Source organism: Convolutriloba macropyga, chromosome 7, assembly GCF_964194025.1.
Source record: "Convolutriloba macropyga chromosome 7, txConMacr16.3, whole genome shotgun sequence".
Taxonomy (NCBI): Eukaryota; Metazoa; Xenacoelomorpha; order Acoela; family Convolutidae; genus Convolutriloba; species Convolutriloba macropyga.
This window is the reverse complement of record NC_134474.1, coordinates 40,789,855-40,810,406: the sequence shown is the minus strand read 5'-3', so window position 1 is coordinate 40,810,406 and position 20,552 is coordinate 40,789,855. Positions and strand designations below refer to the sequence as shown.

General features: G+C 39.1%; 1 protein-coding gene across 1 annotated transcript in view; it reads right to left on the bottom strand.

Moving 5' to 3' along the window:
* Positions 1 to 20,552, bottom strand: part of LOC142342865 (mothers against decapentaplegic homolog 5-like) — a 130,636-nt gene that overhangs the window by 8,878 nt on the left and 101,206 nt on the right. The window lies entirely within an intron of this gene.

Genomic DNA, 20,552 nt, shown 5'->3' with positions numbered 1-20,552 from the left:
GCCTCTCCAATAATAAGACAAAATTACGAATAATTGAAAAAGTTCAGAGAAACACTGCGAAGTGGATAAATGCACATTTCAGCTACAAAGAACGACTCAGAAAACTAAGACTCTTGCCACTGACCGGCCTTAAGAAAACAAATTCAGACTTCTTTATCAGAACCGCGTTCCTTGTTAATATAATATCAAGAGCAGTTGAAAAAAATGCATGAAATATCCAAGAAAGACCTCACTTTTTTTACTGGAAATACTTTGAGAAATACAGCGAAACGGACTCGTGCACTTGAATAATAAACTGCTACTGTGGCTCATGCAACCCCAGTGGAAAACTCAAACTTAAACTGAAATTCATTAAACTCAACATTTGGTTGCAAACCAATGGGTATATTAATCCCTAAAGCCTGTACTACTACTACTACTAATCTCGGGTCTTTCCCATTATAGCCCCCCCCCAACTTAGTGGTCAGATAACCTATAGCCACCCCCCCCCCCCCATCATGGTAATTGTACCATAATGGGGGGTTATAATTTCATGGGGGGGGGGGGGGGCTATAATGGGAAAGACCCCAATCTCTTTCAGAAATTAGTTTCTAACTTTAGTTATAAACTTACCGTATAGTCATTTTCAAATGAAGATGAAAACAAAAAAAGAACATAACCGACTAACGTCGGTGGGAGCTCTGATTGTTGTGATAAACAAATACAGCCTAATTACAGCGTAATTGTTGTGATAAACTTAAAATAGTTTCATATTGTGAATGATGAATGGAATACAGGGGAATATCACAAAATGCCCGACGTGCAAGAAACACGTCAAGCATGACTACATATCCGCCCTTGGCTGTGAGAAATGCCATGGTGCGTCGGTATCACTATCTCAGGCCGAAATTAAGTGGTTGGGAGCATTGAAAACTACCTGTGGATCTGTGACGTATTTTTTAATGTAAACCGAAAAACCTCATTTTACAAAAAATGTTACAACCTGTATGTTCTTAAATTTCTATTTGGAAAGATTCTAAGATCTGATTCTCTCGAAGCGCCTGTCAAGGAGAGTGGACGCTGACGGAGCCTTTGATCAGCGTACATCGTCCTTGAGGGCAGGTAAATATGAAGTGGGTGTGCAGCACAAGAGATGGTCTCGATGAGTTTTAGATCATTGGTGTATATCAGCTGCCATGAGGGCGTAAAAGATCCGATGATTCCAAGCTTTACAGCCCGCCGCTCAACGCCATCACACAGTGCTAGCAAGTATCGTATTCTCCTCCCCAAGCGCTGATGCCGTATGTCAGCCTTGATAAAACTAACGCATTGTACATCAACTGTAGATCACCCGCATTGTAACGGAAACTCCTAAGTCGGTGAATTTGGTACAGCGCGCTGCAACATCGCTTCACCATAGGTTGAATGTGTGTATCAAAAGAGATTATTCGAGATGGTAAAGCGCAGTATTGTAACTTCTTCAAGCTGCTGGATGCCAGGATAATCAGGTATGCTCAATCCTGCTTTGAAGATTATTCTTAGTTCTTTGGTCTTCTCAATGTACACGGTTTAAATAGTTGGCTTCAAACTCGCTGATAATTGGTTCCAAAAACAACATGTAATCATCTTGTGCGTAACTGCATCCACCGTTGGTGTGTTGTCGTCTGAAAATGCTTCTTCTCGTCTACGGGTGCTGCTTCAAAGATATCATCCGTGCTCACATTGTAAAGGCAGCGACCGCCTACAGTAGCTTGTGTTACAATTTGGTCGACTGTTTTCATCTGAGCATTTTCCCTCAACGATTGTACATTCGTTCCTGTCACACGAAAAGTCTCTGATTAAATTGATAATGTATGGGTTCACTTTCGGCGTCAGTCTCATTAGCCCATTCACAACGGCATTGTGAGAAATGGTGTCGAAGGATTTAGTCATATCTATTGTAAATAAACGCGTGTAATCGAATCCTCACTCTCGCAGCTTTCTACAGTCGTTTTGCAGCTTAATAATAGCCTGCTCTGGGGAGCTGCTCCACCTCAGCCAAATTGCGAGAGAGAGAGATGCTACTGTTATACTGCTTCACAACGTAATTGTCCTAAATCAGCCTTTCAAATGTCCGAGCAACAACAGGAGTATCGGAGATAGGCTTATCGTTTTTGATCTCGGTAAGATCCTTAATTTTCGGAATCGGCGTAATGGCTGCAACTTTCAGGATTTGAGGGAACTCTGACCGACTAATAGATTTATTGAATAACGCCGTTTAAGACGTCAGCAAAATTGTGTGCATTTTCTTGCCAAGCCCAATAAGACACTTCATCATGCCCCGCGGAAGTTCTACATGATCTGAGGGCTTTAAAAACTTGAAGACTTCGCAGTTCCCGTGGCTCAGCCCAAAACAATTGGCAAACTGTGGCACACTATAATTAACAGTTGTCAAATTTCGCGAGTTAAATTTGTTCAGCACGTCAGCACTAAACTTGGCAATACCTGTAGATATACTCTCGTCAGAATTCTCTGACCATGTTCCCCATTCCTTGCTTCCTCTGGTTTCGCTGCATTTTCAGCTACCTGCTTCATTTGCTCTTCTGGTCCTTGTTTATTCAATTTGTATTTGAATAGTAACGTAGGAGCTATTAAATGTTATTTTTATTATTAGGAAGAAAACAATCGGAAGAAAATTTACAATGATTCTATAAGAAATTTGTTAATTTTTATTACTTTATTTTCTTTGAATGATTTGAAGTATTTTTTGTTTCAAGTATATTTAACCGTGTGGTTATAACTTTAATTTACTTGTTGCAAAAAAAATTCTTCAGAAAATTTTTAAATTTCTGGCGTAAGAATTGGCAGATCTCATTGAAGCTTCATCCATATCCGCGTAGTTATTTATGCACGTGCAGTCATAGCATCCAAGAGCGTGGTTAAAATCGTCTTTGCAGCGTCGTCTCTGATCCCGGTAAAACCCTATTTGTTTGACTTGACTACATTGTGTTGGAGTTGTCAAGATCAGAGCGAAATGTTGGCTATATGGTTTCCACGTCCAAAAAATTTCCACTCTAGCTCCAGCTCCGCCAAAAAGCGAGAGAGAGAGAGAGAGAGAGAGATGCTACTGTTTTATTGCTTCACAACGTAATTGTCCTAAATCAGCCTTCCAAATGTCCGAGCAAGAACAGGAGTATCGGAGATGGGCTTATCGTTTTTGAGCTCCGTAAAATTCTTATTTTTTGGAATCGGCGTTATCTGCAACTTTCAGGATTTGAGGGAACTCTGACCGACTAATAGATTTATTGAATAACGCCGTTTAAGACGTCAGCAAAATTGTGTGCATTTTCTTGCCAAGCCCAATAAGACACTTCATCATGCCCCGCGGAAGTTCTACATGATCTGAGGGCTTTAAAAACTTGAAGACTTCGCAGTTCCCGTGGCTCAGCCCAAAACAATTGGCAAACTGTGGCACACTATAATTAACAGTTGTCAAATTTCGCGAGTTAAATTTGTTCAGCACGTCAGCACTAAACTTGGCAATACCTGTAGATATACTCTCGTCAGAATTCTCTGACCATGTTCCCCATTCCTTGCTTCCTCTGGTTTCGCTGCATTTTCAGCTACCTGCTTCATTTGCTCTTCTGGTCCTTGTTTATTCAATTTGTATTTGAATAGTAACGTAGGAGCTATTAAATGTTATTTTTATTATTAGGAAGAAAACAATCGGAAGAAAATTTTATAATGTGATTATTTAAGAAATTTGTTGATGTTTATTACTTTTTTTTTTTTTGAATGATTTGAAGTATTTTTTGTTTCAAGTATATTTAACCGTGTGGTTATAACTTTAATTTACTTGTTGCAAAAAAAATTCTTCAGAAAATTTTTTAATTTCTGGCGTAAGAATTGGCAGATCTCATTGAAGCTTCATCCATATCCGCGTAGTTATTTATGCACGTGCAGTCATAGCATCCAAGAGCGTGGTTAAAATCGTCTTTGCAGCGTCGTCTCTGATCCCGGTAAAACCCTATTTGTTTGACTTGACTACATTGTGTTGGAGTTGTCAAGATCAGAGCGAAATGTTGGCTATATGGTTTCCACGTCCAAAAAATTTCCACTCTAGCTCCAGCTCCGCCAAAAAGCGAGAGAGAGAGAGAGAGAGAGAGAGAGAGAGATGCTACTGTTTTATTGCTTCACAACGTAATTGTCCTAAATCAGCCTTCCAAATGTCCGAGCAAGAACAGGAGTATCGGAGATGGGCTTATCGTTTTTGAGCTCCGTAAAATTCTTAATTTTTGGAATCGGCGTTATCTGCAACTTTCAGGATATGAGGGAACTCTGACCGAAGAAGAGACTTATTGAATAACGCCGTTAGAGACGTCAGCATAATTGTGTGCATTTTCATGCCAATCCCACAAAGTCACTTCCTCATGCCCTGCGGAAGTTCTAAGAAATGATCTGAGGGCTTTAAAAACTTGAAGACTGAGCAGTTCCCTGGGCTTCAGCCCAAAAAGTTTCAGTTCTTGCTAATAAGAAATCCGATTTTTTCAGCTAACTGCTTCATTTACTTTTGTTTGACTTGGCTAATAATAATAATAAAAATAATAATAATGATAATAATGATATAAATAATAATAATAATATTAAAAATCAAAATAATAATAATAATAATAATAATAATAATAATAATAAAGACTTTAGAGCAAAATCTCATGGTTTCCGGGACCCTCAATTTAAGCAGTTCTAAGCACGTAGTTTAGGAGAAATTGAGTTTTTTCACTTCTTTGCATTTGGTACATCCGTAAACAATTCTCCATGTACATGAGGTGTTCTCGTCATATTTATTGTAAAAGTACAAAAAATACAGATTCAGAAGTATATTCGTGCAATCTTCTTTAAACAAAGTTTCCTTGAGAAAAAATTGTTAAATATATTGGCAAAATCACAGGCTCGCATCTAAAAATCGGACTCGCATTTTTTAAAACGAAAATTGAGGCACTGGAAATTTCGAGTTGTCTGCGCTCTGGTTTTTTCGTGTTTCGATATCTGATAGTAAGACGTATTTATGCCAGTCAATATCAACTTCTCCAGACACTATATAAGCAAACAATAGGACAACGTGCAACTCTTGATAAAGCGATAATGGTAAATTCTTAAGACTCACTACACTACATTTGTTTTATTGCTGTGATTTCGAACCAAAATTTCATGCCTCTGCTTTCTTCTGCACGCCTTCAATTTAAGTTAGATCCATTTTGCTTGGTTTCCATATTTGGGAAACGTAACTGAAAAGGGGCACAATGTTGCTTCTGTAGGCATTTTTCTGGTTGCCTAAGTTTGTGCTCACTAAATTTCGTTTGATGGCATAAAATATTTTCATCGACTTTTCTACCCGCTTTTCTGCATGCTCTGATCAAGTGAGGTTTTCTGATACAAAAAGACCTTAGACTTTCATGAATGGTGTGCTATCAAACATAAAATTTCCAATTTTCAGACATGTAGTTCCTATAAATTGGATATACTTTGTTTTTGCAAAGTTTATGGCCATGAAGTTGTGGCATCACTTGAGAACCTATCTGAGGTCCAGTCCTATAGTAATGCGATCGATTCTGATCAGTTTAAAATTGTCAGCATATCGGTTGCTATCTGAAATAACACAGGTCGGAAGATCATTGATAAAAATTACAAAAAGCAGGGGCCCGAGAGTTGAACCCGGTATCACTCCGCTCAATACGGGAAGTTATTGTGAAACAAAGTCCTGAAATAACTTTGCAACAACTTCTGCTGTCCAAATAACTTTGCAACAACTTGTGACAATTCCCTCTGATTCCAATTAGGGCTAAATTCTCTAGAAGTAGAGAATGATTAACATTGTCCAAATTTTGTGATTAACCTTGTCACAATTGTGTTGGATTTGGTAAGAACAGCTTAATGATCAGAGCAAAATGTTGGCTTTATGGTTTCCACGTCCAAAAAAAATCCACTCTAGCAAAAATTTTGTCAATATTGGCAATACCTCTTGTCCGCCTTCTACTACTACTACCACCACTACTACTACTACTACTACTACTACTACTACTACTACTACTACTACTACTACTACTACTACTACTACTACTACTACTACTACTACTACTACTACTACTACTACTACTACTACTACTACTACTACTACTACTACTACTACTACTACTACTACTACTACTACTACTACTACTACTACTTAGAGGTTTTACGCCGCTGCTAGGGTATTTTTAGTAGTCGCCGATCCTCGCGGGTAAAATTTATAGGTGGACGCTCCATGCTAAAAAATAACGGAGATGAATAAGTAAACGGAAAGGGGAAGTTCGCATGACAGTCTTGGTCTCTATCGATTTGAAAAGACTTTCCGAATACACATTGCTTCGGAAATCCCTTCTAATGTAGCAGAACCCCAAGTAGTCGGGCATTCTCTGTTTTCGACGATTCATACCGGGAAATTATTTTTTTTTGGAAAGTAGGTTCTGAACCGGTTTTTGATGTGGGGAAACCACTTTTTGTCAGTGTGTTATACCCCTTGTCAATTATATCACCTGTTTCCTCGTTTTTAGATCTGTCCTTTTGGGGGTTTAAATTTTGCAGGGTTTTGCCCATTAGCAGCAGGCTCCTCTCTCTCTTTAGGTAGGTTTTTAGTACTTCCTTCTGAGCAATGTATTTTGAGTATCCCAGTGTTTTTCTGAACTCAAATACCAGTTCAATGGTTTAGACGGTTTGTACCTTCACTCCGCAATCTTGCGAACAAAAAATTGTGTTATGTACCCATGATTTTCTGTTACCCGGTCGTATGTTCCAGTGAAAGGCACAGTCCGTTTCGCTACCAAATGGAAAACGTCCGAAACTGTAACCCCTATGCCCAAGAAGACCAGAAAGCGGTACGATCTGTGCGAGGGCGACGAAAACTAGTGTAGTCAAATTTATTATCCGTTTCCGCTTTGTTAGTATTATTCTATTGGGGATTCAGATTATCCAGGGTTTTACCCATTAGCAGTAGGCTCCTCCCTCTTTGAATGTATTTTGGTGTTTCCTTCTTTTCAGTATTTTGCAAATGTTTCAGATTCCCTTGAACTTTAATTGAATGATGTATTGCTCTTCGATAGATTTGAGCAAGTTTACAGCACTTTGGGGGTGAATGAGCTTCTATGATCTCATTTTTAGCCAACAGCGAAGTTAGAGGGGATGCTTGTACTTGCCTCGTACAGAGCTATTTCGCTTCAATTTTTGATACAGACTGACCGGCCTTGTACTGTATTAGAATGTTAGAGTCGATGGCATCTACTAAAGTCGCTGTGCTACAAGTGGTTAGAGGTAGAAAAAACAGTGAAAAGTGAGATGAGACGCCGCTGCTAAAGTCACAGATATCATTACCAGAGTGGCGAGAGGGGAAAACTGCTGCAGAGAAAGCATTGGAGATTGTCCATATACAATGTACTTGCTGTTCCTAGCGCTTTTTGGAAGTTTAAAAACATAAAAACGCTAAAATTTGAAGAATTTTGTATATTTTCTCAACTTAAAAATTTGTACTTAAATCCTTGAAAAAGATCACTTTTTTCAATTTTCAGACCTCTTCCATGGCAGGAAAAGGTTGGTGTTGGTCCCCTGAGAGAAGCTAGATCAATTTTAGTACCGAAGTTTATGACGAAAGCAACTATTTGAGGCTGGAAAATAAGCATTTATCAGCGCGGTCTGCTCTCACTAGTACCAGAACTCCCAGATCAGCACTTTTTCTCAGATAGTGTTGCCAGTGTTGTTTTTTCAAGCTAAACTCATACAGTAGTCACATACGAGTTTTTTGGATAAATTGCATGATACAGGAACCCTTTGATAGGTAATTGTGAGCGAATTAGAGTTCACTGGCCATTACTTTTTTTGACTACTAACTCAGGCCGAACCCCCCCCCCCCCACAGTGCCTAAAACAAAACCAATTGAAGTTTTCAATAGCGCTGTAGATCCTTCACTAGCAACCACGTTGATTAAGCTATCTCAGTTACCTCCAAGAAAACGGGTTTAAAAATCTCCTGTCATTGAAGGTTTAATTTGGTAACAGTGCCTAAGCTATTTTTGCGTTCACAGCCCTGTCCTATTGGTTCCAAAGTGCCTAAATAGGCGTATGGAGTCGAAAAATACCCTAGTTACTGTTAGCAGTCTCAAATTTTCCCCCTTTGTGGGGAAAAAGGCTCAGGAACGATTTAGCAACAAAAATTAGCACGGACCCCGCTGCTAGCCTATCTTGATTTTTAAATGAGCCAAACTTCAAATCAGTGACAGAGTAATTAATCTAGCAACTGGATTCCTAAAAAACTATGACTACTCACTCTTGAAAAGAAAACAGAATCAACTTTTTTGCCATCCTCAGCAATTTAGAATTAAATGAGATTTCGGCTGATTTTTTTAGGCTAGCAGTCGGGTCCGTGGCTTTTCGCTGAAATTTCAAATCCGGCTACTTTACAAAAAAATGATTTTAGAGGCCTAGTTATTATACTAGGATGCCTTTCCAAGTCACAACGGTTGAAAAGGTGCAAGAAACAGGCAACAGAAGTGAAAAATGAAAGATCGCTACGCGTAAAATTCCTAGCAGCGTGGTCTACTCACCCATCCACTACTGCAAAAATAGCACACCCTTTTAAACTGAAATTTGAAAAAGCCGAAAACAGATGATGAAGTTCGGCTAGTGAGCTGTCAGAAACAACTTAGATCACTTCCAAAAGCCTTCGGAATGTGCAGAAATAAGCCCTCGAAAAAGGGGTTGGCAGCAAGGTCTGTGATAAAAAGTGGTGTAGCAGCCAGGTCTACTCACCCACGATATTTGGGTCCACTAATAGGCCGGTAGTGGGCTTTCTTCCATCCAAAAAGTTAAAAAGTTAAGGTCTTATCTAATAGACGGGATGTCGAGCTACCCTCCCAGCCCGGTACTTGCTGTCTAAGGGCCCTAGTCTAGGCTCTGCACATAGGACGTTGTTAATCATACCGAGGAGCGGCGTCCCGGACACCCGCTGATACGGACCCCCGCTGCTCCATATAGCACTAAGGTCCCGCGCCGATACTACTACTAGTACTACTACTACTACTACTACTACTACTACTACTACTACTACTACTACTACTACTACTACTACTACTACTACTACTACTACTACTACTACTACTACTACTACTACATGATCTGAAGGACAATTTGAAGCGAAAAGTGTAAAGCTCATACCAATTTGAAACAACATTTTTGTTGAAATGCCAATTTAAAAAAGTAGTAAGGGTGGTTGTAAGGGTTTCAAATTGGCATTTCAGATCAATTTTTTTAATATGATATTGAGATTAAGTTTTTTACTACTAAATTTTTACAATATTTTTCAAATTGGTATTGAGAATACGTTTTTTACTACCAAATTTTTTACAGTAGTTACAGACTATTTTTAAAAAAATTAACTTTTTCTCAAATTTTACAGACTTTTTTCTCAAATTTTACAGACAAACAAACATTGCGTCGGACGTTTGGTCTATTTTTCACTACTAAAATCGTCGGACGACTGATTAAACATAGTACTCTTGGTAGAAAAGACAGGTACTTTAGGTAAGTTATGATTGAACAATTAAATAACGTTAAACAATTACAAGGTTAAACATTAAGTTATGATTACAAGGTTAAACATGTTAAGTTACAAGGTTAAACAATTAAACTAGGTTAAACAAGGTTAAACAAATATAATGGCTAAAACAATAAAAAATTTATCTATGTTTGAATACTTGAACAGCAGACTTTAGTTTTGTGTATATCCGCAAATGCGCATCGTTCGATAATCTAATTCCAGCTTCCTCACATCGTGCCTTGATGTCGGGAACTGAAACTGTGGAACTGACTCCGGAAAACAGCAAGCATGCTTTCTTTTCGGGTCAGTCCACGCGGGGGCTCCCGATTTGACGCGGAATGATTTCAAAGACTTTATAAACTTCTCTCGGAGAACGTCTTCACTACTCTGACCTATAGTTGACCTCCGTCGAGCGTCTGCAGTAACCGTTTGTTCCCGAGTCACGTTTGCAGCAGGTTGTTTTGTTGGAGTAACCGGGTTAATTGGAGTTAGGTTAACTGACGGCCTAATTGCATTGAATCGCCGTACGATTGGTTCCGAACATATAGGCGTCTCCATTGGCGTCTGTGGATCAATGGGATGTGGCTCTTCGGGCGCTTCAAAGTCAGACTCTACATCAGACTCTTTGTCGTCTACTTCTGCTTCTTCGGCTTCTTCCGGTGGGATATCTGACGACAAATCGTCACAATATATCGACAACAGCTGGTCGCGGTCCTCTGAGGTTCCCTCTCTACCAATGTAGATATCCTCAGCTGTTGTCTTGTTGTGAGCCGTTTGTGCCAAATGCGCTTTTGTCACCCCTTCTGGAACCTTGCCAATGAAACTTTTCCATCGGCGTTCCCAATACTTTCTGATGGAGTTGGCGTTAAATCGCACTTCGTTTGGGTCATCGCCGAATAGAGTAAAGAAAGTTTCCTGAATGTGTTTTGAAATGGACCGCTCAATTTTGTTCTGCTTCGAGCTGAAGACATACTTCGACTCCATTGAATCATTCTCGTCGGCAAATGTCTCCTTTAACTTGTAAAGCAGCGGTATTTGATCGGCCTTTATTTTCAAATACAGCGTATAAAACTTTCCCGTCTTGTGCCTATCAGTTTCCAGAACGCTGTTTTCTTCAATGTACTTGACGTCCTCCCAAGTGAGTGCCAGTAAGGGTCCAGACCGTACATTAAGTCTACCTTGTAGCACAAAGAAATTTAGGGCCTGTTGTTGCTTGTACGTTAAGGTAGATGTTGCTAAGTTGTCCTTTAGATGACTCAAGGCCAGCTTGTGACGATTTCGTACCAGAGCAATCGACGGGACCCGGGCTCGCAATTGTTTGGCTGTGGTACGATAGTTCTTAATAGCTGCAGTGGAGAACGCTTTCCTTACACTTTCAATTGCCGCCAACATCGTTGAGTGCTCTCGTTCCATCCTGTTGGAGACACCGTCTGAATACAAAAAACAGTAATCAACGAAGTTGCTGAAAGTTGCGAGATAGTTTAGCATCGTTTGAGGCTTCAATCCTCTTCGCTCTTGCAACTGGAGGCAAGCTTGTAATAGTTGCTGTGGTCGCCTCAGACCTTGTGTTTCCCCATACAATACAGCCATCAACTGAATTAAGCCTGATCTGTCCTCGTTGCAATATTCATTGCCCGCACATTTTGCCAACTGTTTTTGGTGCTCAGTGAACCTGCGGGCAATTTCTAAATCGCTGGTCCTCGCAATTACTGAGGACTTCAATTTGGCTCTTAGATTGTCTGGAAGTGAACTAAAACAAACAAAAATATAACTCAACCGAAATACATTGTAATTTATTGCCCAACATTGTCAGACGTTCGACTCAACATTGGAGTGTTTATGCAATTGTCAGACGTTTGACTCAACATTGGATTGTTTATTGTGCAATTGTCAGACGTTTTAGTAAACAATAAATTGGTTATGCATTGGAGTGTTTATTATGCAATTGTTAAACGTTTGACTCAACATTATATTGTTTATGCAATTGTTAAACGTTTGATTCAACATTTAATTGTTTTGCAATTGTCAGACGTTTGATTTAACATTGGATTGTTTATGCAATTGTCTTACGTTTGACTCAACAAAAATGGTCTCCGAGTAAAATAACTTTATCACTTACGCCCTGCTTTCCGGATTCTCCACTCTCGTGACTGCAGAACAATCGCACTTGTTGGTGTACTTGTGCGTCACCAGAGAAGCAAATCGTCTGTAGCAAGCCATACAGTCGTAGATTTTGTGCTTCTTCTGTACATTTTTTGTCCTGTAGAAATCGATGATAAAGGTTATCTCTGCTTTTTCGAGAATGTCATTGTGTTGCTGCAAGTGCTTGTCCATTCTCTTGACAACGGCATGACAAATTAGGCACTCCAGAACGGGATCAGTTTTAACTTTCTTTGGTCGTTGGAGTCGAGCCTTCTCCTCGACGTTTGGTAACATTTCAACGATTGCTTCATCATTCGGTGCTTCCTCGACGTCTGCTTGTTCAACATTTGGTAACATTTCAACGATTGCTTCACGGATGGGTACGATTTCAACGATTGCTTCACTGGGTAACACTTGAACGATTGCTTCATCAGGCGGTGCTTCCTCGACGATTGCTTCACTGGGTGACACTTGAACGATTGCTTCATCACTTCGTGCTTCCTCGACGATTGCTTCACTGGGTGACACTTGAACGATTGCTTCATCACTCGGTGCTTCCTCGACGATTGCTTCACTGGGTGACACTTGAACGATTGCTTCATCACTCGGTGCTTCTTTCATGCATGTGGTGCACTGGCAATTCCTATTATTATCTCCAAAATAATCAGGGCTATAAAAAACTGAAATTTCTTCGTCAATTTCGACTGTTCTAATTGCCTGAATTGATATGATCGTTTTGTTCTTTTCACCGGACACAACATATCGGGCGTTTGGGTTGCATTCGTGATTGACGAATGAAGCAGGTCCGAGCATAATCCGTGTGCTCTTAAAATTGTTTGTGGGGGCAAAAACCGAAAAAGACATGTCCTCCGTGAGCTCGTCATCAGAGACAGTTTCTGTAAAACCCTCCAGACCTGAGATGACTGTTTTCGGCCTGAATTTCTTCTTGGCGACAACGCGCATCTGTGTAAAGCCATCTTGTGGTTCATATTTTGAAGTAGTGAGGAAACTAACATTTTCAAGGGAGTCGAGATATGATTTGAACATCTGCGTGTACAGAGCTTTTGCTTTCGGATCTCTCAATAAAAGAGATTGAAAGTCTGAATGAAAACAGAGCTTGTGTGTTTCCAACGTTTGGCAGTCAATTAACTTTTCAGTGAGCTCAGCATCTATAAAACCAAGAATTTGCCAGTTTGCGTTTACGATATCTGTGCCAACATCTTCGGGTTCCTCGTGTACATCTTGTACGGGTTGTCTATCGTCTATCGTCGGGCTGTCGGGCTGAAATCGTTTTCCAGCACTTGTTTCGTCGGACTGCTGCTCGCGACTTCGTTTCTTGCTCAACTTACCCTTCCTATTATTATTGTTGTTGTTATTGTGATTGTCATCAGCAATAACTCTGTTTCTGAGGGTTCGCGTACGTGCTGTCTGACTTCGCAATTTAACCATTTTTGGATTTGAATCTGACAAAGATTTGAATCTTATTGTTGTAAGAGTTTACTTTAAAATGGCATAATTTTGAAATAGTTTTAGTGGCCTGAAATTTGAGTCCAAAAAGAAAAAGAGTCTGCGATAATTTGTTTATCTAATTGTTTATGAGGCAAGTACTAGTTATTAACTTTGTTCATCTATTTGTTTATTGTGCAAGTACTAGTTATTAACTTTTAATCGATTAGCGTCAATAAAAATATGACTAATTATCGGTTATAATTACCATTATCTTTTACCATTAGAAATGATCATTAGAAATGTCTCTTTTGAAGTTGTTCATCAATCGTTACACGATTGCATGTATCAATCGTTACACGATTGTTCATCAATCGTTACACGATTGTAAATGATATATAATATGCAATTGTTCTTGGGTGGGGGATTGTAAAAATCCCCCTTTCAAAAATTGCCCAGTTCAAGGTGACGGTCCCCTCAAACCGAACTTTAGATGATGATTCAGAGCATTGTAGATTTGGAGTCATAATATTAAATATTAAATATTAAACTAATCTACTTAGATGAGTAGAAACCCAAATGAAAATATATTCATTTTGACGTGATAGGGGCCAAACGGGGGTCAATCAATTTTCTTTTATCGATCAAGTTTTTGGGCATCACCTACTGGCTATTATTACATAAATGATAAGTTTCATTGATGATTGACCATTTCTTTGGTGATGATTGAATGTCACAATCGACCTTTGAATTGATTTAATTATGTATCAATAACAATCGTTTGACGATTGTAAAACAAATGAAAACATTTTCCAATAGAGGTCGCACGATTGCATTTACAATACAGCGAAGTTTTGAAATTAAAACACAGACGGCAATTAAAACTTGCTTATAATGTAAGTCAAATGTAACTGAGCCCTTTGTTCAACAACTGCAAAGTAATACATTGTAATTTGATTTTAAACCGTTTAAAGCTAGGAATTGATATAATTATTTTTATTAGCTGAGCTTTTCAGGACTGAAGAATGATGATAGGTATCCGACATTTTAGCGTGAAAACAATGAGCAAGAATACTTAATTTTTGTACCATGGAAACTAGGTGTTTGATATATACTAACAACTAAGGTCACTCGTTCACTGCTGGAAAACTAACTACGCTGTCTCAAGTTGTTGACCGTTAACAATCCGTATGTGTACCTATACCCACCACCATGACAGCCCGTCTCCATAACGAATACAGCACTTTCCGTGCTGGGGTTTCCTCGCTGCAGACGAGCGGGTGATCTTATTGAATTTCTAAATCTGTTTTGCATTTGTGAAACACAAAGTATGCAACCATGAAACGCGATGAAGTTCAATTGTTCACCTTTAGTATTTTTTGGTATAGATAATTTTTATAGCTAATACACTTCCCAGTCAAGGGTAGCTTGTTGTTGGGTGATATTGAATTTCTAAATTTGTTTTGCATTTGTTCAATTGTTCACCTTTAGTATATTTTGGTATAGCTAATTTTTATAGCTAATACACTTCCCAGTCAAGGGTAGCTTGTTGTTGGGTGATATTGAATTTCTAAATTTGTTTTGCATTTGTTCAATCGTTCAAATTAATTATAATTTGGTATAGCTAATTTTCATAGGTTATACACTTCCCAGTCAGAGGTAGCTTCAATCAAAGCACGTTTGCAACAACGCGGAACATTTAGTATAATTTGGTATAGCTAATTTTCATAGCTAATACACTTCCCAGTCAGGGGTAGCTTCAATCAAAGCACGTGTGCAACAACGCGGAACAATTTGAAGCAAACGCAGAACATTTACAATACAAGTAAACAAACGCCGCACGTTCAGATCGTTCAGAAACCACATGACTCAAACAACTCTATTACTTACGCAAGCGTAGGACGATAGAATGCAAAGAATGCAAAGAATGTAATTACCAAAGCGTAGAAAGTGAATCACGCGCTAATAACTCGCTTTTGCCAAATTCTCCAAGTACAGATCAGTCGCTCAATTTATTCAAGTCAAATTAGTTCTAATTCTAATTCAAACTCGCCAAGTAAAGATCACTCGCTCAGAAATTTTCTCTATTCATTCTATTGAAGTCAAATTAATTCTAATTCATCAAATTCTTCTATTCATCTTCATCAAATTATTTCGTATGCAACCCCCCTTCTGTTTATACTAATATGTCTGATAATTCGTCCGAACCAAGTTACACGAATGAAATCCCTATTGTAAATAATTTCAATCTTAGAAATTACTTGTCTCCTTCAAAGCCTCCTACTTGTCACCAAACGCAAGCCAGTACTCCTATCATGATGCCCACATTTTCCGACCTAGACTCAAATGTACGACAATTGTTTAACTCAAAATTCTTAGCTGCCCTTACCAACAGAGATTCTATACTAAGAGAAATCAGAGATTGCATTATTTCAAACAACGAAGAAAGATGTCGCAAACTTAGTAAACAAGTGCATGCTCATTGGAGATCATTGAGCACAAGGAACGGTTGCATATTTGTCGACAATAGAGTCGCAATTCCTAACAGCATTAAAGAGGCAGTTTCAGATGTATTCCATGCTACACACCCTGGAAGTTGGGGCATGACGGAACTGGCAACGCGAGTGTGGTGGCCATTTTGCAACAGAGATTTACTCAATAGGGTTCGACTGTGTAAAGCGTGCACAGAGTTTGGTAAGAACTTAAAGCCAATTGTACTAAGCTAATAGTACCAATTCTACCAGACCTATTTACGATGGTCAAAAGAAATATACATATTATAATTTTAAAACAGGGATAATGTTAAGACACAAACATGTCATGGGATAATGTTGCGAAATACAGTTTAGATTATAACACATTCGGCTCAGAGGAACTAATAGATGATTCAAATTGGAGGGACGAAGACTTACTAAGTGAAGAAGAAATTAAACGAAATAAAGACCGAATCAGAGAGGCAACTAGTGCTCAGAACTTGTTCAAATTTCTTCCGTCATCGAGTTCACAGCCAGTCAATCCTTCGAGTACCCGAATCAAATTCGCACGGAAAAACTCAAATGTTAAGAGCAGGAGAAAAAGTCTTGAAGGACTTTATGAGACAATACCAGCGGGAGCATCAATTATAAAGACTTCAGACTCAACCGTTACGATACGCGTACCGGGTAGACCCGACACTGATATACATAAAGCAGACTTAGCAAAATTCGGAACACCAGAACAGAGGAATACTCCACTTGAGCAGTTCATCCAACCAGTGGACAAGAGTGGCAACGCAATAGACGCTATGGTCGAACGAATGCAGAAACACGTCTCAACTTCATTAAAGAAAATGTCGGGGGAAATTTCAATTAGAAAACAGTCAGAGACTGATCCCAGCCGAGACCCATCGAAATCTAACACCAAAAAGGCAATCAGAATTAAAATTCCAGAACGGAAAGTATCAAGGACAAGTAAGAGACGAAGTTCCAAAAGAAAATCTTCGAAAGAATTTCCGACCAATAAACAAGTAAGAATTGCTAGCCCAGATAATTCAGTTAGTTCTTATCACTCAGCACCCCCAGTAAGGATCATTCGACAAGAAACTGGATTTCGTAGAAGCAAACGTCTCCGCAAAACAACAAGCCGTTTTGGGGAACTAGCATCCGATACAGAGATAGATGATGAAATCGTGGTACAGGGGCCATCTTGCAGCGCATCATCATTCCAACCCGCGCAATTACCCGACAATCGTCAAATGATTAAAAGTTCAATTCAACAATGCCCTCAGGAGGATAGTGACTCGGACTCAAATTTTGATGAATACGAGGAATATGAGGTTGACATTTCGGATCATGAATTGGGTCACAAGGATCTGTAATCCTGTTTGCCAGCAAATGTAAGAACATTGTCAAAACTATAAAACACTCATTAGTGCAATTAGTAAGTGCTCTGAAGATTTAATTGACAGCACTGTGCCAAGGCCTCACTTACTTACTGTGCCTCACTTTCTTACATATTTCAGTTGATAAATCCATAATTTTCATAATCATTTGTGATCCATGTTGATAACTTTGTGAGTAATTCAGTAGCCAAATGCAGTATGCATTTGTTGTTCAATTTTCTTTTCTCGTTGTTCAATTTTCTTTTCTGCCAAATGCAGTACGTTTACATATTTATGTTTCAATTGTCCCTCATTTGGGGAACTATGTTACAATCGTCCCTCATTTGTGATGAAATTGCACCGATAATTCATACAGTATTTGATTTCATAATGTTGCTACATTCCATTCAGTATTTGATTTCATAATTTCATTCCTTTCATAATATCGTAATGATATATAATACCATTGTAACCTCTAAGTGTGACTGGCATCATGACAATGAAGCAGACAAAGAGAGCGCAAAAAGAGCGAACAATACAGTCTTATCTGTAATCGAGTTTTATCTGAAGCTTATGAGTAACCATATCGCTTACAGTTTATAATTAACTGCTACGTTAGTTAAATTGTTACACGATTGAAAAAAAATTAATAATCAAGAATTTATTAAGTCATGTATGCACAATTATTGTCAACATTCGTATATGTAAAAGTTCAATGTTAACACGATGGGTGACAGTTACAGAGAGACTAATGAATCAAGGGTGATACGTCCAGTGAGACTTCCTTCTGTCCACCTCATCATCCATCATCCTAAAGCATTTATTTATATTTACACAATTTGACATCCATCATGATTTTTCAGTGGTAGACTGCATATGGTTTATATGCAAACGCTTGGCTTTTGCACTGATAGTTTAGATTGTATCAACTAATTCTTGGCTTTTGCACTAATTTTGTTTCAAGTCCCAGCAAACAAGTGCACATGCAAATTTAGTTTGAACAAATTGGACATGTTTAAAATGCACGAACATTTTAATCCGATTAGAGTCCATTTTAATCCGACTCATTTTGGCCAACACTCGTGTACATACATTGTATGCAGCACTTTGGTTTTGAAATAAAAATTAGTTTTTTTAAATTTTGAGCTATTGGTTGGCACAAATTTGACTTTTGTATTAGATTTTAAGACGAAAAAAACTTGTTTCGGTTCTTCTTACTACCAAGATTTAGTGATGCCAAAATGAAATTTTGATGTTTCATATTGGCAGTACGACAAAATTTTTGCTTCAAAATGGTATATAACTCAACTCTTACAACTTCGAGGAAAAATTTTTGAAAGTGAAAATTAAAAATTTTTTTTGGGTCCAATGACCTTGCTTTCTGCTTTTCTGGAAAAAAAAAGTTGATAGTGGTCACCGAAAAAAAAATATAGGTGATGCCAATTTAAGTGCCAAAATGAATAATAGTAAATTTCATATTGTCCCAAGATCAACTTTTTCTACTACTTCAAATTGGCAGTCAGATCAATACTACTACTACTACTACTACTACTACTACTACTACTACTACTACTACTACCACTACTACTACTACTACTACTACTACTACTACTACTACTACTACTACTACTACCACTACTTCTACTACCACTACTACTACTACTACTACTACTACTACTACTACTACTACTACTACTACTACTACTACTATTACTACTACTACTACTACTACTACTGCTACTACTACTACTACTACTACTACTACTACTACTACTACTACTACTACTACTACTACTACTGTTTCAACACTTTAATTCCAAATATGAAATAAAGGCACGGTTGGCAACAAATACAAACAAAACAAGAAGAGTTATTTGTTTGGTTATTCTGAGAAGTGCTGTATGACGAAATTGTTGAAGGCATTCTTTGACCCGGTTGCTGCTTTCTCCTGCAATCTGGTGAACGATACTTTGTTTCGTACACAGTCTCCTTCGATTTGACTCATCCACGTTTTCCGTTGCCCCCCAGGAGCGCGTCTAGCATGGACGTATTGATCGGGCGGGTCCCAATCGAAGGCACTGCGGGCTAATCTTCCTGGTTCCATTCTCTGGATGTGTCCGTACCATTTTATCCGTTTGAGCATGATCATCGTGGATAGTTGGGGCATTCGTGATCTTGATATAATTTCTTCGTTCGTTGCTTTCTCCAGATATGACACACGTAGATTTCTCCGAAGACAACCACAGTGGAAACTCTCAAGTTTTCTCTCCATTAATTTCGAAAGAGTCCAAGTCTCTGAGCTGTACAGCACGGCTGATAAAACGAGTGCTTTGTACAAATTGCACTTGAGGTGCACGCTGAGCTGCTTGCTCTTCCAGAGATTTTGGAAGTTAGCAAACCGTTGTCTACCTTCTGCAAGTTTGCAATTGACTTCCTGCAGGTCTCCATGCTTGAGGCTGACATATGATCCGAGATACTTGAACGCTTCTATGTTTTCAAATTCGTTTCCGAGAACATCTTGTACTTTGCAGGAAAACACGCGTGTGGCAACTGCTTTAGGTTTGCCACAGTATCTCGATTGGTGAACTTTTCGGCCATTGACTGTTTTGAACTTTCTTTCACACTTGTCACAGGTAAGGCTCGCCTCTAGTTGCTCGAACTTTGACTTGTCGACGACATTCTTTGACAAACCGGCTTTGCAGAATCTTGTTTGGTGCACTTTGCGTCCGGTAACTGTACTGAATTGCCGCTGACAATTCTGACATCTTAAAGACTCTTGGTCAGCCACCACTGACCGACTCTCATTTTCTAGCGACTCTGAATCTGCTACCGCAGATTGTTGTTGTGAAGCTACCAACGCTGGCTTAGCCTCCGCTAAGCTTTTCAATCTTAGCTTCCGGCCATCTTGTGTTTCGAACCAGCCCGCTTTCTTTTTCGTTCCCAGCAGCACCTCCGTGCTGATGGTTAGTCGTGACTGGCTAGATGTCTCTGCCAGGAGTCCTAGTTTGCCTTTATGTGTTCCAGTGAGTATCTCCACGTTCTGTTGGATACTAGGCACTGCAACAACATTTGGGCTGTCGCATTTTACGCCCATATTCTTTGTTTTGGCCACATTAATCTTCAGACCAGCGGCTTCCGCAAGGGCCTCGATTCGATGTAGGTTTTCTTGCACCTCACTGTCTGAGACCCCCACGAGAGCAACATCATCAGCAAAATCTAAGTCAGCCACCAATCTCCCAATGTCTAATCCTCCGTACACCGAGTTAGCCAAAATGTAGTTGATGACAAGGCCGAATAGGATTGGGGACCACACATCACCCTGCCTAACGCCCGTTCTGACATCAAATAAGCGTCCTTTCTCACCCTCGGCTTTGACGCGACATTTGAATCCATCATAGCTGTTTCTTATGATGTTTATCACTTTTTGCGGAAGACCATAGTGTTTCATTATCTGGTACATCTGCTCACGATCGACAGAATCGAATGCCGCTCGAAAGTCTATGAAACAAAAGCTAATATCCAATTG